This window comes from Notolepis coatsorum (assembly GCF_963971535.1).
Source record: "Notolepis coatsorum genome assembly, chromosome: 14".
NCBI lineage: Eukaryota > Metazoa > Chordata > Actinopteri > Aulopiformes > Paralepididae > Notolepis > Notolepis coatsorum.
The window spans coordinates 71269000-71276499 of NC_140178.1; positions in this window are offsets into that span (position 1 = coordinate 71269000).

Here is a 7500-nt window from a genome sequence, read left to right on the forward strand (position 1 = left end):
CCGGCGGTATGGGGTCCAGGATTCTGCTCCATAGAGCAGAGTGGAGAGACATAATGCGTTGTAAACGGCAACCTTGGTTCTGATCTTCAGGTTTCGGTTTTCAAAAACCCTGCTGCGTAGGCATCCAAAGGATGATGCCGCTTTATTGATACGTGTGTGTATCTCTGCGTCAAGGGAGCAGCATGCATGAGGACAGAGTGGAGCCGAGGTAGGTGAAATGATCCACTGTTTTGAGTGGAACACCGTTTATGTGAAAACTGGGAGGTGTAGAGGTTCGGGAAGTGAGTTGGGACATGACTTCGGTTTTTTGTATGTTGACCTGGAGACCGAAGGATTGGTACAGGCTGGATATGGTGTCGAGAGCATGCTGCATAGACTCTGGACTGTGAGCTAAGATGGCACAGTCATCAGCGTACTGTAGCTCACATACTTGGCAGGATTTTGTCTTTGTGTGTGCCTGGAGCCGGCGGATGTTGAAGAGACTACCATATTTCTGCCCTGTAGGAAACTCCTTTCCAATCCATAAGTCACGATAACAGCCTTCTTCCTCCTTCCCTCCCTCACACTCCCACACACACACACACACACACACACACACACACACACACACACACACACACACACACACACACGCACGCACGCACGCACACACACACACAGACACACACACACACACACACACACACACACACACACACACACACACACACACACACACATTGACAGACAGTGGAAAAGCTCACGCTTGCTTGAAACATGATGTCAGACGTCTGCTAGATGACAGGACTGGCCATGGGAAAAATACACATGTGTGTGTGTGTGTGTGTTACAGTACACACATACACACATGAGCCTTACAGGCACTTGTGCACACTTATGCACATGCACTTCACATGTACATGCTGACACAAAGCGCACACACACACACACACACACACACACACACACACACACACACACACACACACACACACACACACACACACACACACACACACACACACACAAACACATTGAGGCAAAATGACACACATACCAAAAGCCAATGAGCACAGTGGCATTTCTAATTACATAAAAGCATAAACACTATTTGCCGAACACAGTGAATGTGTAGGAGTTAGTCTGGGTGACAAACGGTGCAGAGACATCCAACAACCACGTCGCACAGTATGACACGTGGTACAATGTATCAGCTGCAGTTCACGTACATTACAGCCGACACGTAAAGCACTTTACAATTTGTTCCTCACATTTTACCCATTCACTCACACATTCACACACTGACGCCGGAGGCAACCATGCAAGGTGCCAACCTGCTCATCAGGAGAAATTAGGGGTTATTAAGTGTCTTGCTCAAGGACACTTCCATACGCTGCTCGGGAGGAGCGGGAATCAGACCGGGAACCTCCGGATTACCAGACGACTGCTCTACCTCCTGAGCCACTGTTGCCCCCCAGACACAAGAACACAGGGACACCAAGATAACAAGAAGATAGAACTACATCTGCTTTAACAGTGGCAACTGGCAAGCATGCAGTTGGTAAACATCAATACTGATAAGATAAGATATGCCTTTATTGATCCCCTTGGGGAAATGCGAGTACATCAATACTGTACAATGCACAGTCTCCCGGCTGTATCAATGATAGGAATAACTGACACAAATCATCCTCCAGGCACCTAAATAAGTAACACAATGACTTGAGGACACATTTAGCATTTTCCTCCACAGGTAACAGGAATTATTAAAACTGTGCTATTTCATCTAAACACTCACATATTTATACTGTACGCATCAACCAATAATTTTTGCTGCGATTCCAGTCCAATTTGGCCTCCCATCCTTTAAGCTGTTCTATGAAATGCAAAGTCCCTCCCAGTATAGCCAACGTATTGATTTGCCATTATGTCGTATGGGAGGAAAAAATCCATAGCCCTCCCTTTAAATAACCATCACAGAGAGATATATCTTGGAGAAACCATATTGAATTGGAACACATGGCATGCATGGAATAAGCAAGACAATCTTCTCTGTGTTTCATGTCTGCTGCTGAAGAAAAGAAAGCTTGCTGATTTATCTAAAGCTTTGCTGATTCCGGGGTTTCTACAAACTCTGGCAGTGTGTGGATTAATTACGATTCCTCCTTTATACAGTGCGTGTACCAGGGCCTATTGTTGAGTGGTGCGTGTGTGTGTGTGTGTGTGTGTGTGTGTGTGTGTGTGTGTGTGTGTGTGTGTGTGTGTGTGTGTGTGTGTGTGTGTGTGTGTGTGTCTGTGTGTGTGTGTGTGTGTGTGTCCATGTGTACGCACATGCACGTGTGTCTGTTTTTTGTACAAACGAAATTACAATTTTGCTTATTTTTTTTTTTTACCCCCCTTAATGTGATTTTAGTGGCATTGTTTTGCTTTATGGGGGCAATTTCATTAAACAATAAGATTCAGCAGCAAATGTTGACTATTGCTGGCAATGTCCCTGTTTGTTTTACGATTAAAAATCACTCAGTCTTGTTTATCCTCATCTCTGCCGAATCACACAGGAAGGAGCGCTCAGCGAAGCGTTCTCTCAGCAGAATGAACCACAGAGGCCCACAAGGGACTGCCCTCACATTTAGCAAACACTCTGGAATAACACACATCATCCCAAAGTAAAACCATTTCAACAAGGCAAGGTTGACCCAGCAAAACCCACTCCTGTATATATATATATATGTATATAAATTCATTGTCGCAATTTCAGTGGCCATTTTATCATTTCTGACCCTGCAGCGTGCATTCTGCATGTTAATGTAAATTCAATGTGGGGTATGTCTGTATGGCTCCCTCATTGCATCTGTGTTATTCTGTGCGAGAAGAGGCTGGTTTCGCTACACTTTGGTCGACCGCAGGACCCGTGACACCAAGTTCCTGTGTTGAGTGCAGGAGGCCTTGATGTGCAGACGCTCGATGTAGCGTGTCAGGACAATGAGTGACTGAAGCACACAGTGCCAGCCCTATCTAAATGTGTCCCGACAGGCTTGCCGTAGGCCATGATCTTCAGGTGAACGCAAAACAAAAGAGAGTTGATGATGCTATACTGATGTTCTCTGGTGTATTTGTTGTGAAGTGTTTGTGTGTGGTACTTTTGTGTGCATGCTCATACACGTGTGTGTGCTTCTGTGAGAAACATGGACAGACACCAAAAAATACAGAGAGAGAGAAAGAGAGAGAGAGAGAGAGAATGAATGAGAAAAACAACCAAGACAGAAAAAGAAAGACGACTTTAAAAAGATGCCACAGAAAGCCTTTGTTTATACACACTGATCTAGAAATGCAGTGAAGGGAATTTTTTAAGCAATTGTCTCGTCTTTTTGTCAAAGTGCCAGACGCTCAGCTGCTCTCCTATCTCTCTAAATTTAATACAAATCTCAAATCCCTGTTGTGCTCTTTGCCCAAATAAAGAACGACTGCGTTATCTCTCTCTGCCCCTCCCCTCCCAAGCCCCCTCTCTTTGCTCCCCCACCATGCAGCCAATCAAAATCCCAAAGTGAATTATGAAAAAATAAAAATGAAAAAAAGGCAGTAAGGTGGTGGACGTCTGTGTGGCTGAATTACCATATAGATAGACAACCACATTAAACTTGTCTGACTGCCAAGCCTGCATCCACTCTTCCTCTTATTACATTTTGATGAAGAGATGGTCTTTTCATCTACATCATCAACTTGTAACATACCCCCCCCCCCCTCTCTCTCTCTCTCTCTCTCTCTCTCTCTCTCTCTCTCTCTCTCTCTCTCTCTCTCTCTCGCTCTCTCTCTCTCTCTATCTGTCTCTTTCCTTTCCTTCTGCCCTGGACACTTGATTGTTTATGAACCCAGTGTTGACCTCTAAGCGCGGGACCCGACACCCGCTTCTCCAAACCACGGTTTGATGGTTGTTCCGTTGTTGTTTTCTGGTTCACTTGGAGGTACTCTTTGAACATTGCGGCCATTAGTGCTCAACCCAGACTCTTCTGTTGGAAGAAAAGGTTACAGCTTGTGTTTTCACTGCGATATGAGAGGGGGTGAGAGGAGAAGATGAAAAAGAAGAGGAAGAAGAAGAGAGACAGCTCCTTGTCACGGCGCTTCCAGGCTTTCCGTGTAAATTAAAACGCAATTAAGAACAGGCAAATAAGCTGTTCCCAGGGGAGGGGGCGAAGGGGATCCAAACAAGAATAAGGGCTCTCTGGATAAGGGCCTGTGTCACTCATCGTTAGACTGCAGGGAGCTGCGTCCCAACGCCGGCTCAGAGAGGAGTGTGTAGGACAACGCCGGCTCAGAGAGGAGTGTGTAGGACAACGCCGGCTCAGAGAGGAGTGTGTAGGACAACACCGGCTCAGAGAGGAGTGTGTAGGACAACGCCGGCTCAGAGAGGAGTGTGTAGGACAACACCGGCTCAGAGAGGAGTGTGTAGGACAACACCGGCTCAGAGAGGAGTGTGTAGGACAACACCGGCTCAGAGAGGAGTGTGTAGGACAACACCGGCTCAGAGAGGAGTGTGTAGGACAACACCGGCTCAGAGAGGAGTGTGTAGGACAGGGGTGGCCAACCAGTCAGAAACTAAGGGCCCTTTCTCACTCACCCTATTCGTTTCTATTTCGTTCCGTTCTGGCCCGTTCCGAGATCTGATGCGAACTCCCCCCCCCCCCCCTCTCCCCCCTCTAGTTTGCGTACACACTGCAGTCTTGTTTCGTTCCGGGTTCTGTTTACGGTTTGCCTTTTGAGCGTTTACGCTTGCCGTAGGCGTACTAGGCGATGATGTCACGTTCGAAAATGTAAACACAGGAAGTGTTAACATGGCGCAGGAGACTGGATGCTGATATAAAATGAATAAATAAGCAATAAATATGAAGTTATATTTGAACCTCTGTTGTCAAGCCTTGTCAATATAACCCACCCCATTTTATCACGAATGGATGGTGTTGTAGAGTTAGCTTTTGAGCGTTTCCCAGGGCTAACGCTAAGCTAACGGTTAAGTTAGCTTAGCCTAGTCTAGTATAGCCTGTAGCACTTTTTCTTTTCAGCAAAGAACGTGCAATAAACAAAACGGATACATTCACTGTGTGTTCTGCCTCTTTTCTCACGAATGGTAGTTAGCTTAGCCTGTCTAGCAGCTAACATTATCCCATCGTTCGTGGCAATTATATTACATGTCATTGATCTACTGGTCGACCACGGCCGACTGGTTGGGCACCACTGGTCTAATAGAAATAAATGCATTCAAACAAGAAACTAATGTATAGAAAATAGCATGGCAAACAGGCCTAATGCGAGCCAGGGAAGTGCTGTGCGTTTGTAACGTGGCTTCATGTTCTCATCCACTTGTTTTTGGTTGAGGTCTGAACTCTCAAATTGCCCATAAATATAGTTTTTGTGGGTATTCTCCAGTTGTTGCTGTGTGGTGTTATCTTATCGCATGACAGTAACGACGTTGTGTGTGTCACGCCCCCCGCACCCGCACGGCCCGATTCCGAGACCACCTAATCCAACTGATCCCGTTCAGCGGGGGGTAAAACGAATCAGCGTCGTTTCGCATCCCAAAAGGGGTGAGTGAGAACACTCCCCCCCGTTCCCGGGAGCAGTGATTCGATCCCCAAACGTAAGTGAGAAAGGGCCCTAAGAGCCACAAAAATTACTGTGGTACCACAAAGAGCCACACCATATACCAGCGTTTCTCAACTTTTTCTTCAGTCACGGCACCCTTCATGTGTTTATAGGTCTCACCCTCTGGCCTCTGAAGTTGCTAATGTCTTTTTTATTTGGGCCTCACAGGGTTAAAAGTACCCTGTGAGACCCACGGTTGCAAAATTACAAAATCACTTTTAGCCATTTAAAAAAAGAATGTTTATTTAAAAAATGTTAAGCACATATATAGTCAATTGGTCCTGTTGTTCAGCCTCACAATGCTATTTGATAGTAAATGTTTTTTATATGTCCCACCCTCTGGCCTCTGAAGTTGCTAATGTCTTTTTAATTTGTGACTCACAGGGTTAACCTCTTAAGCCCGAGATATACAGTAAAAGTGTATATTTTCAGCATTACGTTTGTTTACCAATTATTTTAACTGTTATTAGTGAAATATAAGATTATAGAAATCTCAGGGCATTGAGTCGGAAACCGGCGCATATTGACAGGAGGAAGTGGCACAGCCAAAAGTGAGTGTAGTCTTTTGAAGGAAGAGACTCAGGGCTTTCAAATTTCAAAAAACTACCCTACCCAGCTCACACCAGCCCCTGTCAATCATCTGACTTCTGGATTTACTTTTTTATTTCTCTTATTTTTTGGGATTATCTCCCACAAACCTGAACGTTATTGCCATAAAACAGAACGCAGTTAGTTTCTCTACCTTTCTGTGAACGTCTTGCAAAAAACTGTGTTGCAATACGATGAAAAATGGTGGAGAAATTTACATTATAAAAAAGATGGCAGAATTCAGTACTGTATCTACAAAACCTTCTGTTTAATCATCTTCCCTTTATTCATTTGCTTAGATTGTTCAGGTCTGGTCAATTTTAGCATGGTGTTATTCACAGTCAAAGATTTAAAAAAAAAATTAAATAGAATTGATATTCTCCTTTGGTTCATTACAATTTACTCAAGCCTAACAGACACACTATTTCTGTCACTGATCCATTATGTCCCTAGATTCAGATACCAAGAACATGCAAATGCCGGCTCAGAGAGGAGTGTGTAGGACAACACCGGCTCAGAGAGGAGTGTGTAGGACAACACCGGCTCAGAGAGGAGTGTGTAGGACAACGCCGGCTCAGAGAGGAGTGTGTAGGACAACACCGGCTCAGAGAGGAGTGTGTAGGACAACGCCGGCTCAGAGAGGAGTGTGTAGGACAACGCCGGCTCAGAGAGGAGTGTGTAGGACAACGCCGGCTCAGAGAGGAGTGTGTAGGACAACACCGGCTCAGAGAGGAGTGTGTAGGACAACACCGGCTCAGAGAGGAGTGTGTAGGACAACACCGGCTCAAAGAGGAGTGTGTAGGACAACGCCGGCTCAGAGAGGAGTGTGTAGGACAACACCGGCTCAGAGAGGAGTGTGTAGGACAACACCGGCTCAGAGAGGAGTGTGTAGGACAACGCCGGCTCAGAGAGGAGTGTGTAGGACAACACCGGCTCAGAGAGGAGTGTGTAGGACAACACCGGCTCAGAGAGGAGTGTGTAGGACAACACCGGCTCAGAGAGGAGTGTGTAGGACAATACCGGCTCAGAGAGGAGTGTGTAGGACAACGCCGGCTCAGAGAGGAGTGTGTAGGACAACACCGGCTCAGAGAGGAGTGTGTAGGACAACACCGGCTCAGAGAGGAGTGTGTAGGACAACGCCGGCTCAGAGAGGAGTGTGTAGGACAACGCCGGCTCAGAGAGGAGTGTGTAGGACAACACCGGCTCAGAGAGGAGTGTGTAGGACAACGCCGGCTCAGAGAGGAGTGTGTAGGACAACACCGGCTCAGAGAGGAGTGTGTAGGACAACACCGGCTC